The sequence below is a fragment of the Anabrus simplex genome, chromosome 1 (genome assembly GCF_040414725.1).
Source record: "Anabrus simplex isolate iqAnaSimp1 chromosome 1, ASM4041472v1, whole genome shotgun sequence".
NCBI lineage: Eukaryota > Metazoa > Arthropoda > Insecta > Orthoptera > Tettigoniidae > Anabrus > Anabrus simplex.
The window spans coordinates 333,928,411-333,945,399 of record NC_090265.1 but is presented as its reverse complement, the minus strand read 5'-3'; the positions used below and the strand labels follow the sequence as shown (position 1 = coordinate 333,945,399).

At 37.3% G+C, this 16,989-nt stretch overlaps 1 long non-coding RNA gene across 2 annotated transcripts in view; it reads left to right on the top strand.

Annotated features, from left to right (window-relative positions):
- Positions 1-882: 882 nt before the first annotated feature.
- LOC136856764 (uncharacterized) overlaps positions 883-16,989 on the top strand; it is an 89,222-nt gene continuing 73,115 nt past the window's right edge. Inside the window, exon 1 of one of the 2 annotated variants that reach the window (XR_010858457.2) lies at positions 883-1,015. This is a non-coding gene — a long non-coding RNA (uncharacterized lncRNA). Of the gene's footprint in view, positions 1,016-2,144; positions 2,260-16,989 lie in introns of those variants that run through there. The other variant, XR_010858458.2, reaches the window with a different exon arrangement.

Below are 16,989 nucleotides of genomic sequence, written 5' to 3'. Positions count from 1 at the left end.
CTAAACTTGATGAATTTGGGACTTACCTTAAATCACAATTCATTTGTTGGATAAGTGAAGGGAGTAATGAGGATACACTTTGGGCTGAATTTAAAGGAATCATTTGGGAATGAGAGGAGAGATTTGTACTTGTTAAGAAGGTAAAAATGACCTCAAACCCTGTTTATTATACAAGGGAAATAAGAAAATTAGAAAGAAAATGTGGGATAGTAAACAGGAAAATCAAAGAGGGTCGAGAGAGAGTACAGAAACTAGAAAACAGCTACTGAATTCGGTAGTTTTTCTGTACATCCCTATTAAGGAGCAGCCTGGTGTGAAAATTGGAAACCACGGAAAACCATCTTCAGGTTCGCCGATAGTGGGAATCAAACCCACTATTTCCCGAATGCAAGATCACAGCTACGCGACCCTAACCGCATGGCCACTTTACTCGGTCCTTTATTTAAGATCTGGTCTTGTTCGTGTATGCAGTAACATGCCATAGCAAATCACACTGGCGTGAAGATGTTGGGGTTTTGCTTCCCTGTTCCCTGTGTGATACCAACGCAACCATCAACACATAATTATACTGCAAAATGTAAGTAGGTTGTATATCCACAATAGGTAGGCAGGCCTATATAGGCCTAAGCTTTTCCATATTAATTTTTGAGTAAATGATACCTTCCGTCTACTCGTACGTTAAAATAAAAGTGATCGTTCATAGTGTTACGAGAAGTCCAATAACGAAGAATAATTAGACACATTTCCCTATTTAAGTGGTTGAAACGTCTTATAATTTAGCATTCATCGTTATACCGACCAACAACAATATACAGTTGTCTCGTACTCTTGTTTGTATTTTGTTAATTATAATCTCCTTAAATTCAATGACATTTGAACATGCTTTTGCGATATGTAAATATTTTGATTAGCAGGCTGTGATTCAGACTTGCCGTACTTTTAAATTAGTATTTAAACGCGATAAGTATGGACATGAAGATACGTGTGTATTTCTGTTTATTTGAAATATCTATGTGTAAGTAATATATAAATTTAATGTATCTCCTGGAGTGGTGAAATTTGCCAGTGAGTAGTGATTTATGAGTTGTGATCAGGATATTAATCTGTGTTGCGATCAACAGGTCACCTTTCCTAGGTTGATTTCAAATTAACGCAGTTCATTGGCATGATTTGCCTAGTTGTTAGTATGATGTTGCCAAACATTTATTGGAATATTGTCCAAAATAATTTATTTTGCGAGAGATCTAACCTCTTTTTTTTCACCTTTTTCATTTTTCTTTTCTTGTCCTTCTGAAGCATACATTGCACAGTACATTAGCTTAATGCCAGGTTAAGTACATCTGGAGTTTACGAAATGACTGAATTTAGGTTTCGTTGAAGAGAAAGTAGTCGATGAGGGAAATGTAGCTACCTTTCTTAGATCCTCATAGGTTGATGACCAATGGATGTAGAAGATAAATCATTCATTCCAAATTTGATCTCCTGTTTCTGCGATTTAGAAGTATGTGCTCATCACTGCTTTTCTACCTGTCTTTACACATAAAAGAAATCTCTCTGTTACACAGTTGATCAGCTGATGGGTTCAACAAGTAGCTGCCTGGAAAGAGGGTTCCTGATATTAATTCCTTGCCAGTACAACTTCAGTACTTTTGGTGGAAATTATCAACAGAGCCACCATGGCTCTGGAAATTACATTTTTAGCATTTAACAGTATGCTACATTTTTTTGGAATAATTATACTGTTGTCAAAACTGGTGGGTGTATATAACAATAAGTCGTCATTTATTTTTAATTTGTTTCTTCTGTTAAGACATGTTCTAGACTCATTGCTAATTTCTTAAATAAATTTATAGGCCTTAAATTTTTTTGTGTATGCATGCTTTCTGATTATAGGCTATTATATCATTCGAGGTTCAGCCACATAGGGCCTAGCTCTTTTTACAAACAAAGGCATCCTTTTTACTCTTTTAATGGCTAACAGTGGAGTCTATTTTCACTTCTGTGCATACTTGAATTTATGGAATACTAAGTCTGACTAGTGATAAGGCCTTGCCTTTTCTTATCTTATCTAAACCGAGTGCATTAATCTTTTACATAACCTATGTTTGGGCATTTGTGTATCATGAGCACACCATCTGAGTGAGTTTAGATTTGCATCTTCTCTTATTTTGATTCCTAATATGGCTTTTCACTTCAAATAAATTATCTCTTGCCATTATTCCTTCTCTGCATTGGAACAATAATTCTTCCTACATTAATGTAAGCTAATTCCTACTTTGTTTTACTTGCAGACTGCAGTACAGTATTTTTAAAATTTTGCTGTCGCCTTTTTTATTATGAGCATATAAGTTAGACCTACAACTAATTTTTTGAATTATTAATTATATTTAATTGTGTAGTGAAACTGTTGTTGATATAGTCCATGTGATGATTTTCTGATAGTTACATAAGTCTAATATATTATTTAAATTGTTAATTGATAACAATATTGGGGATGCATTTTAATTCAATTTTAGTCTGTTGTTCAGGGTGAATGATCTCTATTTCCCTGTCCTTTTGGTAACTATATGATGCCTAAATTTTCCAAGTGTGAAAGAAGTTGGATTCATGATATAAAATATCATTGATATAGAAGAAGAGCAAACTTTTTTTTTACAATTGGTTTTACGTCACACCAACACAGATAGGTCTTATGGCGACAGAGGGATAGGAAAGCCCTAGGACTGGGAAGGAAGCGACCGTGGCCTTAATTAAGGTACAGGTGTGAAAATGAGAAATCACGGAAAACCACCTTCACGTCTGCTGACAGTGGGGTTCGAACCCACAATCTCCTGGATGCAAGTTCACAGCCACGCGCCTCTAACTGCACGGCCAATTCGCCCGATAAGAGCAAACTTAAATTTTATTTTTGTACCAAAGTGTCTAAATGTTTGGTAAATGGAGCTTTGTGGTGAAAAGGCAAGCATAATCTCCAGAGTTCTTCAGGATGTTCTGTGCTTTGACTGCTGTGTATTTCTCAATGGCATCTGCAGTGGTTGCTAGCCCTGTGGTCATAGATCGTGTTATTACTCTGTGTGATACTCATTTGTCTGAAAGCCATTAGGATGGGCAGTAGGCTAGTTGTTTGATGGGCTCAGGTTCTTTCAAGGGCTGTCTGGACAAAGTTTTTGCTTTTATTACTCTGGAGTCACTCATTTTCTGAGAGTTACATGTTAAAAGTTGTGATAAACGGTCTGGTGTGCTAAGCACAGTATTTTCCGCCTGGTTTTAATCATTGCAACCGTTTTCCTATAGTCCATCACAGTAGTCTCCAAGTATAACAATTCATGTCTGGTTTGATTTTTTTGCACCGAGCTCGATAACTGCAGTCGCTTAAGTTTGGCCAGTATCCAGTAATCGGGAGATAGTGGGTTCGAACCCCACTGTCGGCAGCCCTGAAGATTGTTTTCTGTGGTTTCCCATTTTCACACCAGGCAAATGCTGGGGGTGTACCTTAATTAAGGCCACGGCCGCTTCTTTCCCATTCGTAGGTCTTTCCTGTCCCATCGTTGCCATAAGACATATCTGTGTCGGTGCGACGTAAAAAAAAAAAAAAAAAAAAAAAAATTTGCACCAAAATCTTTATCTAACAATTCTTTCACTGAAGTTAGTGAAGATGCTGAACCTCATATAAAATACGTTGCCTGTGTTTTTTTCTGTATGTGGGTGTGAACAATTTCAAAAGAATACCAATCAGAATACCCAGAAAGTGATAATTTCAGCCGCAAAGTAAAATTAAATGAATCCATGTTAAACTTGATCCTTGTATGATATATTTCCCCATTTATTCCTTGTATTTGTGTAGAAATTAACTTAATAACACATGCGACTGTAAGGCATGTAATAGAGTTTAAAAATATATATTTGAACTTGTGAATATCCAGCCAGGTGTGTAGCCAGTGGGGGTTACTGGGTGTTACCCCCCCCCCCCCCCTCCATGGAAATTTTACAAAAAAAAAAAAAAAAAACAGAAATTGACAATGAACAACAAATACTCAGAGACATAACTGTAGAACCAGCAGATCTGTTGAATCCATTTGCTGTAAAACTGTTGACCTTGATCTTATTGTTCTTCATCTGTATTTTAATACTAGATTTTGTAGTGCACTGCAGTCTGAATACCAACATAATTCACTTGTATCAGTGTCGTGATAATGACAAGTCTTGCATGTGCGTACTACACACACACAAGCACCTTCATTGTGTTCTGTCATCTTTCTGCAACTATAATCTCTCCCCCCATAGGCCGATTCTGGCTACGCTACTGCATCCAACAATTATATAGAGTCAGAATTAACATAACCACACTCGTGATAGCTGCTGCCAAAACTGTTATTCTAATTTTGGAGATCAAATTGTAGCAAATTTTCAGATCTATCACTGAAGCAGCTGTCTGTTTTGGAGCATGACTTAACTGCTTACTTCTGTACCTATCAGAGCCTCTTGGATCAAATAGCATGTGAAGTGTTCTCACAAGGCCAATATATATCTGTTCCATCTCACAAGGCCGATATATACCTGTACAAGATCCTAATTGGGAATGAAAATGTTTGGTTAAGATTGTATTCAACAGTCACAGTCTGATAACTGCATACGGGAGATAAAACTCCACAATGGAATAAACAGAAACTGACAATAAACAACAAACACTCAGAGACATAACTCAGAGACAGGGCTTCTGATAAGTTCACCTGCATACACCCCAGCGTCAGTGGGTAGGGTCTGACACATCTCACTCTGATGAGTCTAGTGTCAGACCTAAGACAAAACGCTGGTTAATAGAGCAAACGCCTGAAAAGCCTTACATCTGATCTGTTTTTGACAAGCTCTATTGGTGAAAAATATCTAACATACCACTTAGCAGAGGCATATCCTGGAATCTCCACTGAGGCATGCAACTAGTAACCATGCAGTTAACACAATGTATTAAGTCAATTTCAATTCTACTCACCCTAATTACATGTAGGTGAACTCGAGCCAAACAGTTTTACTGTAAGTTTCTGGATTGAACGTGCGTACACAATTCTTGTTTTCTGTTTTTAAATTTACGAGGGTCCGCCTCTGTGGTGTAGTGGTTAGTGTGATTAGCTGCCACGCCCGGATTCAATTCCCGGCTCTGCCACGAAATTTGAAAAGTGGTATGAGGGCTGGAATGGGGTCCACTCAGTCTCGGGAGGTCAACTGAGTAGAGGTGGGTTCGATTCCCACCTCAGCCATCCTCGAAGTGGTTTTGCGTGGTTTCCCACTTCTCCTCCAGGCAAATGCCGGGTTGGTACCTAACTTCAGGCCACGGCCGCTTCCTTCCCTCTTCCTTGTCTATCCCTTACAATCTTCCCATCCCCCGCAAGGCAGGTGAGGCAGCCTGGGAGAGGAACTGGTCATCCTCCCCAGTTGTATCCCCCGAACCAGAGTCTGAAGCTCCAGTACACTGCCCTTGTGGCGGTAGAGGAGGGATCCCTTGCTGAGTCCGAGGGAAAAGCCAACCCTGGAGGGTAAGCAGATTAAGAAGAAGAAGAAGAAAAATAAATTTACGAGGGAAGGTAGAGGTCTCCCGGCTTTAACTATTTGAATCTTTTCATCAAACAAACGGCCAGTAAATGGCTTTTCAAACTAATTTACAATTATATCCGTTTTAGACTCGTCCATCGTTAATACCACATGTGCACAAAATATAATAAAACACCGAAAACACAATGAATTAACTCACTAGTTAGCCACAACTCTAGCATTGGAGGTAAGTCACCCCAGTGGCATTGGTCAGTTTCGTCACGTTGGGTTCTCGCTGGGGGGTAATATGTGGGCCCCGTTCGCTGTAAAGATGCCGACTTTCTCCAAGTTGCTAACAGATGGCTGAGGGTAGCACGGGTATGGGGTGACAAATTCTGACTAAGTTTCAATTGCAGCGACATTGTTCGGAGGGTTTCAGAACTACGTCTGCCACTGAATGCAATTTTAAGATTGAATGCCTTACATCCTTAACTCCTCCATTCGCTGTCTCTTTCTTCCTAGAGTGGAGTAGACGGCGAGACTACACCAGGGGCCTATTCCACAAAAGTATGGTCTTGTACATTACAAGTAAATTCTCTGGTAACTAGTACAAATACCAGAGTTTCTGTTCCACAAAAGAATTTTCTACAGTTGTATACTTTACTACTCCATACTTACAAATTACCAGTGAATTTTTATAGGTACCGTAAAATGGGGTGAATAGGAACATGGGGGTGAAAGGGAACACACAGTAGGGAATTTATTTTATGGAAGGTTTGCATCGTATGTAAAGCAGTTCAGTGGGATTTTTTTCACCCAAAATATTCCCTATCCTTATTTCCCGCCATTTCTATGTGCTCTGAAAGGATAACAATAACTTTTAGCAACAATAGTGCCCAATAAGGAAGCCTTGAATTTTTTATAGCTATTAAAGGCCATAAAATCTTCTTCTGGATTAGAAAATCACGTGGAGGTAAGTGCTTTTAATGTCTAGAATAAGTAACTATGCCATGTTTTGATACAATTAAACATAATTTTACCATGGCATACAAGCACACTTTTCTACGTTAACACTATGCACAATTAATGAACAAAATCATTGAAAAATGGGGTGAATGGGAACACAGAGATGATGTGTAAAATGAGCTTAAATGTGAATACAGTCTTCATATAAATACTATTCGGTAATTCTATCCCTTATTTTATCTGTATTCCAGTTGATGAAGAAAGATGCCAAGGCAATATAAACCAGATCAGAGGGGCAAAATCCACAGTAAAGACCCACCGGAAACACTTTCTGCTGCATTAGAGGATATTAAAAGAGGATTATCATACAGAAAATGTTCAGAGAAGTATGCCATTCCTACAACAGTGTTAAACAGACGTATGAAATATAATAAAAGTGAAGGAGGAATAGAAATATAGCCAAAAGTTGGAGAGACATTGTTTAGATACTGAAAAGCATTTGGTTGATCAGCTGGTGATGTGTTCTCCTCTGATTACCTATTTGATGCATAACGACCTCCGCTGTATTGTTAAGGCTTACCTTGATAGAATGTGAGTCACTGTGAAGAGGTTCAGAAACAATATGCCAGGTTATGACTTTGCACTCAGTTTCCTTAATCGTCATGGAAATGTTTTATCTCAACGAATGTGTCTAAACAGAACAGAGACCGTATTCTAAGTCGCTTGCCCCGTTCATCAGCAGAAGAAACGGTGGATGATGTTGAAGAAAACAATGGTATCACTGATGACTGCATTGTTTCTGTACTCAATGATATGAGGTTCAGTCCTGGGACAGTAAAAATTAGAAAGAGAAAGCTAAACATTCCTCCTTGTCAGAGTGTGAAAGCTGACGACTTGGAAAATGATAGCCAAGAAGGACATCTGTCAGATGATTAGCAACAGCAGAAGGAGATCTCAAAATAAAATGAAGTTCCTACTGATAAACATGCTAGTAAAAGAAAGTTTCCAATCCCAACCAAAGGACGCCAGAATCAGAACCCCAAATCACACCTAAGGCAGGACTGCAACTGAGAACTACATTCAGTTGAAAAAATAATGAGAGGTGTGTACAAGAAAGCACGAATTGAAGAAGGTGTCTGGGTTATGGTAGATTTTACTTCTCCATCCAGATCATTAATCAAATCACCCAAATTCTTCAAAGTAATCCTATTTCATTGAAACAGTCACCAGTGTTGGACTATGAATGCTTCACAGTAACGTTTCTGAAGTAGGCCTACTGTATGTGCCAACTAAAGTTGAGAGCAGACAAATTTTTAAGTGGTCCGAACATGAAAATGTCTGTGAAATTGATAAGGCAAGCGTTGTTGGTGTGGTACACCACCCTAATCGTTTTAGAAAGGGACTCCTGAAATTCGATGTAAATTTCCACGTATGGTAACATTTTGGAGCATGTTTTAGGTTGACAATTACCTTATTGTATTAGTTCTTACTGTTTATGCATTTTTCAGATCTTAAATAACATTTTTAAAGGTTTTCAGTGTTCCTTTTCACCCCAGTATGAGGAGAATAGGTTTAGACGGGACACTTAAGTATCTGTTCCTATTGACCCCATATTTGGGGTGAATGGGAACACTAATTTTTCAGTCAATATCACGTAACTTTTTGTACCAATCTGTTCATTTCATGTACCATAACTAGCTATCTGACCTTATCAATACTGCTACACGAATAAATTTATTAAATTATCTAAATCAAGAAAACAGTGACAGAAAATACTATAAAACCGTTCCCATTCACCCCATTTTACGGTATGTTCCACAAAAGTACTAGTACTTGTAATTTACTAGTGAATTGGGAACGATTCCCTACCAGTGAAAGGACAATAATATATAAATGTACTAGTGCTATTTAAATAGACTTATTTCAGATACATTTTGATAAATGGAAAACTACCGTCTGTATAGGGAAAGAATAAACTTCCAGTTTAACACTATTTGAATACAATGAGAGTTTTAGGTTAAGCACAATACAAGTGGAAGAACTTTTGATGGATATTTATCATAGGTTGAAACATCCTACGAACAGAAATAAATCTCTCTCTGCTAAACAACAGTTAGGACTACTAACAACACTGCTTTGGCTAGGAAATTGTGGTCAGTACCATGGTATTGCACATATGCATGGGATGGCAAAATCTTAGGTCTGTAGGTCAATACATTCTGTAGTAGCTGCAATAAATGATATAAAATTTCCTCAAATTGTTCCTTGACCTGAAAATACTGAACAAATATGTTCCAAGAAGGACATTCCTGGAATCATTAATTCCAAGTAATTCCAATAATTAATCCAACTTTTCCCCCTCAAAAGCTCCATGAGCTTTTCCAAATCAAATATTTCCATCCAACCCTTTGTTTTGTCTTGTTTTTTCAGACTCTCGCTGAATGCACCGAAATGAATATCTTTCCTTCTTTCTATTTCCTTCAAAATGAATAACTTCCTTTCCTTGACACCATTTTAACAATTCATGCAGAGTGTGCAATTTTGTAACAATTAAGTTTGGCGGCCGAATGTCGTCATTAGCGGCATCCGATTCCAAATGACAGACCAACGTTGGTATGTCAGACTATCGTGGAACATATGCAAGGATCGCGGAAGAACAGAATGGGCGATAATAACGAAGTAATTTCCTATCATCAAAGAAATAAACTGAAAAATAACATTGTAGCATTGAGAAATTCACAGAAATATTAGAGTTCTATGAATCTTTGCTACATAACTTAAAATACGATATTAAGATTAATGAGGCAAGCATGACCTAATTCAACGAAAGGAATATGAAGATAAACAGCTGATTCATGCTATGATGTAGTATGTTTATTGATATGTTGTCACTTGTAAAACTTGTAACAATTCACTAGTAATATACAAGAGACTATCAATCTTTTGTGGAACAGAAATGTACAACTCCCTACATTACAAGAATCCACACTAGTAACTTGTAATGTACAAGACCATACTTTTGTGGAATAGGCCCCAGCACCACACATAGTCAAGCAACGGAACCAGTACAGTTGCGCGGACCTTTTGAACTTCTGAGAGATGAAATCGTTAATATTTGACTTGAAACAACCTAAAATCATACATCAGACAGTTCTTTGTGTTATCATAACGCATGCAATGAATGCCTTGCATTCAAGGAGAATACGCCCCTGCCACTTAGTCGAGCAGCTCGTCTTCTTTCTCTCAATTCTTCCCAGCCCAAACTTTGCAACATTTTTGTAACGCTACTCTTTTGTTGGAAATCACCCAGAACAAATTGAGCTGCTTTTCTGTGGATTTTTTCCAGTTCTTGAATCAGGTAATCCTGGTGAGAGTCCCATACACTGGAACCATACTCTAGTTGGGGTCTTACCAGAGACTTATATGCCCTCTCCTTTACATCCTTACTACAACCCCTAAACACCGTCATAACCATGTGCAGAGATCTGTACCCTTTATTTACAATCCCATTTATGTTATTACCCCAATGAAGATCTTTCCTTATATTAAAAGAAACTTTCACCCCATCAGCGCAGTAATTAAAACTGAGAGGACCTTTCCTATTTGTGAAACACACAACCTGACTTTTAACCCCATTTATCAACATACAATTGCCTGCTGTCCATCTCACAACATTATCAAGGTCACGTTGCAGTTGCTCACAATCTTGTAACTTATTTATTACTCTATACAGAATAATATCATCTGCAAAAAACCTTACCTCTGATTCCACTTCTTTACTCATATCATTTATATATATAAGAAAACATAAAGGTCCAATAATACTGCCCTGAGGAATTCCCCCCTTAATTATTACAGGGTCAGACAAAGCTTCGCCTAGTCTAATTCTCTCTTTTGTCTAGTCCAATTGCACTCATTTTTGCCCTTCATGGCCCTTGTCTTCCCTTGGCTGATACCTTCAGTTTTCGAAGTGTCAGATCCCTTCCATTTTTTCTCTATGATTAGTGTTATATAGAGGATGGTTGTCTAGTTGTACTTCCTCTTAAAACAATAATCACCACAACCCCTATCACCACCACAACTCTTTTCAAAGAAATTTGGCTTTACATTTTAACATTTTCTAACATCCTGTTTAGGTCCTATGTTACAATAAAGTGTAAATCGCTCAGTTTGAAAGGATCGATGTATGTATGTCCTACCCTTGTCTCATTTCTCAATGGGGTCAGGTATGAAGTGAAATTAATCTTCATAATGAGTTGTTACAACTGGATCCCCTTCTTGATGTCAATCTCACCAGCGGAGTTAGTGAGATGTAATGAATGACGTGACATATTATTGTAGGAAGGGATAGGGTAAGCCCGATGCTGGCATATAGCCTACTCCAGTTGAGTAACACCAGGGGTCTGCTCAAGTCTTAATGTTCCTATCTGGTGGATGAATTACCATTAACAGCATCATATGCCCTCACTCTATATGAGCACAGCAGAGAGGTTCTGGAATTGAATCCAGGCATTTGGCACGCAACCTAGTGATTTGAAATTGTATACCACCACCTCTCTCTCCTACCCTGCTGGCCAACATTTTGATGGAGAAATTTTTTTCGGCTAACCATGGTGTCAGACTATATAGACTGGATGTCTAAATGATCATGGTCACCAGGTGGGCTTGAAAGGATCAGTATACTGTATATAAGGAAGATAAACCCATTTAGAATAAAATTTGAAAACCTTCAACAAGCATTTACCTGAATTGCCTTTCTTATTATTATGTATAATTACACAGAGAAATACAAAGACTTATCATCAAAGAACAGAATTCTTATAATTTTATATGCCTTTATTACAACATACAGTGTCTGGCTCTATGGCTAAATGGTTAGCATTTTGGCCTTTGGTCACAGGGGTCCCGGGTTCGATTCCTGGCAGCGTCGGGAATTTTAACATTAATTGGTTGATTCCGCTGGCTTGGGGGCTGGATGTATGTGTTCATCTTTATCATAATTTCATCCTCATCACGACGTGCAGGTCGCCTACGGGAGTCAAATTAAAAGACCTGCATCAGGCGAGCCGAACTTGTCCTTGGACACTCCCCGCACTAAAAGACATATGCCATTTCATTTTTTTTTTACAACAAAGAGTACCGGTAGTTAAATGAGTGGTGGTGGTGGTGGTGGTGAGGTTATTGTTTAAAAGGGCAAGCAAATTGTCAGTCCCTGTTAATGAGAAAGAGCTAAACTTACGCAGAAATGAAACCATACTCAGAGAATTGAAATACCATACTGCCAGTTACAGAGAATGCTTGGGGTTAAAAGAAATTAAGTTACTGTCATATATAACAGAATATAACACCAGATGGAGAACAGCTGTCAGGAAAGCAGGTAGCAGCAAGTGAGTCACCTGTGAGAAGGAAGCATGGGATTTTGGACATTACAATAGTGCACAGAATTTTTAACCTCTTTCAAGAAATATATGGTCCATTTTTTCTAACGACAACATAAGAATCCCCTTCACTTCCCAGCAAGTAGATCGTTGATATATTCCCACATTTTTAACAGTTTTTGAGATAAGTTCTAAATTCCAGTTTAAAGATCAAGACTAGTATAAAGAATACAAAGTAACATGTATAAACTTAAGTGCAATTTTATTAGCAACGTGTTACTCAAAAAAACAAGAGGTTGCTACACACCTGAAGAAAAATATCAAATTACAAGATTCTTTATACCTTTATCCATTTACCTTGGCATGGATAACATGTTTTAATTATGTGTTTGTTAACTGTGTAATGTTTTTTAGGACCTATTCTGTTGTTGATGTTGCTAGTGGCTTTACGTTGCTCCGACACAGATAGGTCTTACAGTGACGAGGGACCTATTCTTTGTGTTAATTTTGATCTGTAGGCCTATAAAGGAAACGTGGCTGATGATCTCCACATATGACGAAACATGTCCCGGAATATTCACATGGATATAGGAATAAAATAATCAAAAGAATATTTGTTGTGGTGAAAAGGTGGATCTTTAACATAATTTTTTATTTATACTAGACATTCACCGCAGATCAAAATGAAACTCATAATGTGAATCCTTGTGTTGCCAAAAACCTTCCCTATGCTAGTGCAATTTTAAGCACTAGCAAACAAACAAACAAACAAACAAACATACAAGTGTTAATTAAATAATATTACATTAGTCATTGGTCATTTTAAGTTATATTTCCAGAAAAGTGTGCAAGAGTATAATTATAGGCTATATCTTATTACCATCATTGTGGTTTGGTTGTATGTGGTTTGTAGGCACAACTGTATTCTTACAATTAGTCAGGAGAAGAAATGTTATAGGGGTGTGAAGTTTGATTCGCAATAGAAAACAGTGTGTTTATTTGCTGAACAAGATAAACTGTGGTACCATCTTCGGCATACGTGGGACATCATGAAAATGAATGCCAGATATGAGGTCCAACAGCTGACAAGGTACTTAAAAAACCCCACCTCATTTGCATGTTTAATCGATTTATGTAGTATTCTGGAATGATGTGGAAGGATGAAGATGCATCAAGAAGTGCTGCTTGCCATTGGCCTCATAATAGGCTACTGTTATTATTATTAAAAATAATCGTATGACCTCAGTTACTGTGTACTGGCATTTTAGATTGATGCCATTTAGGCTGCTTGCCCTCATCAGAGGGCAGAGAAGTTGGAATTCTGTTGGTCAACATATTGTTAAGTTTTAAATAATTTCTGCGAGGCAACATAATACTTGCTCAGATTACTAACCATCCCTTGATAGTTTAGATAACTGTACCTACATTAATATTGGCAGAATGTCTTCAATGAGTTCAGAGGATGATGTTAATTCGACTACAACAATGATTAATTTTGTTTCTGTGCTCAACCTTACTCATTAAACATTATACAGGAGATGATAAGTTTTGAAAACAAAATCTACATTTGTGAAAGATAAGTTCTGTAACCGAAACAATGATGCAGATGAGCAGTTATGGAACCGAAACGGAATTTACGGAATTTACATGCTTCCATTAACAGTGTGGCTGATAATAGTGTTCTAGTGTGACAGTGCGAGTGCAATTACAATGTCGGGAGTGAGTTTCTGAGTGAATAAGTAGTGATGGATATTATACTTGGGTGTGTTGATTTATGACAATTGAGTAAGGATTCAAGTTTAGAAACTTAATTCCGTATTGAATCAAGAATCTATATACAAAGTTTTAAGACAATTGGTGCTATATTTTTAGGTTTAGGTTATAAGTTAATGTTTACGGATAATGTTTTTAATTAAGTCATGCCTAGTTTTGTAAAATTTGTGTACACTTTGTGCATTGTTTTTGTAACCTTGTCATTGTATGTTTTTCTTATTTTATGGCTGATGATGATGCACACCAGCATCGAAACCGGTCCTAAGAATAATAAAATGTTGTAAATTATTTTATAACATTGTATGGTATTGAATAGGTAGACCTTTTTTGTTTCCATTAAATTGAGTAAGGATCTCGGGATGATGTCGGGTATGTTGTTTTAGTGAATCATTAACTAAAAAAAGTGATTAAATGCAAGATGAATATCGGTCAAATACATAGCAGTAGGTCTGACATATTGGAGCTTATTCAATACGGAATAACTACAATAAGCCAGTTATCAAGGAGTAAACAATAATCTCTGTTAAAGACAAGAAAATCTGAGCAGAATAACAATGCTCCATTATAATCGATCATGGAAACAGTCAACAAGCAAGCACAAAATCTGGAGAAGAGAGATGATAATTCAGATCAATGTCCAAAATGTGGAAAGAATGTTCTGGAAAATGACAGCAACGTCATTGGATGTGAAGGAAATTGCAAAGAATGGTTCCACAAAGACTGCGTTAGGCTATCTACTATAGAATTCAATGCATTGAAATCAAACAAAGCAAATCTAATATGGATGTGTGTAAAATGTAGGAGCCTTCTAGAAGCTTTTGGGTTGAATGAGTGTCCTTCAGAAATAAAGAAAGCCTTCCAAAGAGTGGAGGAAATCAAACATACATGCATTAACATAAAAAATAAAATTGATGAGGTGGAGAAATCACTTCTACAGAAAATGTCACTTCTACTTGAAACACAATGTCCGATGGCAGATTGGCTAGTCTCAAACAAGAAATCTACTGACAAACATATACCTATACCAATATCACAAGAACTTGAGACAATAGAGGATGAAGCAAAGGGCCAACTCCAAATTGAACCATACACTCCTCAGAAACAGACTGGATCATCTACGTCGGTTGACACTTCCAATACTATCACTTACGCAAAAGCTGCAGAACCACAAAGACCGACAGACCTAATAAATAATTTACAGGAACAGGAACCAACGTGCCAAAAATTACCTAACTAGAAATGTCATAAGAGGAACAAGGGTAATGGAAAATACAGACATTCAATTGGGAATTGCCTTTATTTACGCCGGGGGATGCAAAGAGACAACAGAAGAAGAATTATTGATACATTTCTCAGAAATGGAATATCAGAAGAGATAAAATGTGAACGTTTAGACACAAAAGGTGTAAACAGAGCTTTCAAAGTCTGCTTACGACTAAGTGAACTAAAGAAACTTTACTCGGAGACCTCTGACCAAAGGGGATAACTGAGCTCGATAGCTGCAGTTGCTTAAGTGCGGCCTGTATCCAGTATTCGGGAGATAGTAGGTTCAAACCCCACTGTCGGCAGCCCTGAAGATGGTTTTCCGTAGTTTCCCATTTTCACACCAGGCAAATGCTGGGGCAAATACTAAGGCCACAGCCGCTTCCTTCTCACTCCTAACCCTTTCCTGTCCCATCGTCACCATAAAACCCATTTGTGTCAGTGCGATGCAAAAAAAAAAAAAAAAAAAAGGGGGGGGGGGGGGGATAACAGTGAGACGGTTTTGATGTTGCAAGCCATAGAACAGTGATGTAGAAATATAATCAAATAATCACATCCAACACATGATTGACTTGAATCTGCTCCTTTGGAATGTAGAAGGACTTAAGTCACTTTCAACGACAATCATACATAACTTCTGGGAAAACTTCAGCATCATAATAGCCATCAAAACTTTTCTAATGAAAGAAATAAGTATTCCAAACTTCTATTCGAAACCTGATTTAGCCACTAGTAGAGAAAGAGGTACTTGTATGCACAGAAATATAGGCAAATTAAAAGAAACTTATGCAGAGGAGAATATGGTTATTGTTAAGACAAATAAAATAACTATCATAGGACTTTACATTATCCCAACACAGAAAGCAGACAACGCTTTTGAACACATAATAAAAGCATTATCATTAACATTAAATGAAGAAAATGTTATCATCTGAGGTGATCTCAATTGCAGAATAGACAAACCAGGCAAGAAAACAGAAATGATACTCAAACTCTTCCAGAATGAAGGATATAGCCTAGTAAATAAAGCTGAAGAAGTAACATATATAGTTCCAAATGGGAAAAGCACTATCGATCTTGTTTTCATTAAAGGAAGGAGTATAACTAAATATAGTCAAGAAATAATGTACTCCAGTCTGACTGCCGTTCTAAAGAAACATATTCCCATAAGTACAAAAATTTTGTTGGAAACACGTACTCCCCCATAAGGAGAAAGGTTAAAGCAAATTGCCACAAAGAAGTTAGATGAAGATATTCTAGAAACAAGAAAATGTGATTTGGTTGAGATATTACTGCAAATAGAAGTTAGAAATATAGAACAAGCATTAGATAACACAACAAAATACATAAAACAGGCAAGAATATACATGTCCCCGAGGACAGCAAAACCTTTGATGTTGAGTGTTACATCCTTTGAAGAGAAACATTAGATCTGCTACACAGAGCTAAACAAGTAATTGCAAAAGGACCTGTAGAGATTTATGCTGAGAAGAGAAGGACATATAAGAAATTGTTGAAAGAAAAACAGTCAGAATATTTCAAACATAAAGCAAAGCAACAGGCTGAAGATGCACTACAAAACTCATACATTGCACTGAAGAAAAACTATAAAACTTCAAACACAGAAATTTCGTTAAACACATGGGAAGTACATTTCTCACAATTACTGAATCAGGAATCCAGTAAAAAAAAAAAAAGGTGTATGGCTTTTAGTGCTGGGAGTGTCTGAGAACATGTTCGGCTCACCAGGTGTGCGGGTCTTTTGATTTAATACCTGTAGGCAACCTGCGCGTCGTGATGAGGATGAAATGCTGATGAAGACAACACATACACCCAGCCTGCGTAACAGCAAAATTAACCAATGATGGTTAAAATTCCTGATCCTGCCAGGAATCGAACCCGGGACCTCTGTGGCCAAAGGCCAGAAGAACAGATATAGGAAGAGAATTTAATTTAATAACTTAAATTATTGAGACATATTTGTTTGCATTCTTGGCAAAATAAATTACAGTATTTGCTCGTATATAACTCACACTCTTTTGACAAAAAATAAGTGTGAACATTTTTGGTGCATGATATATGC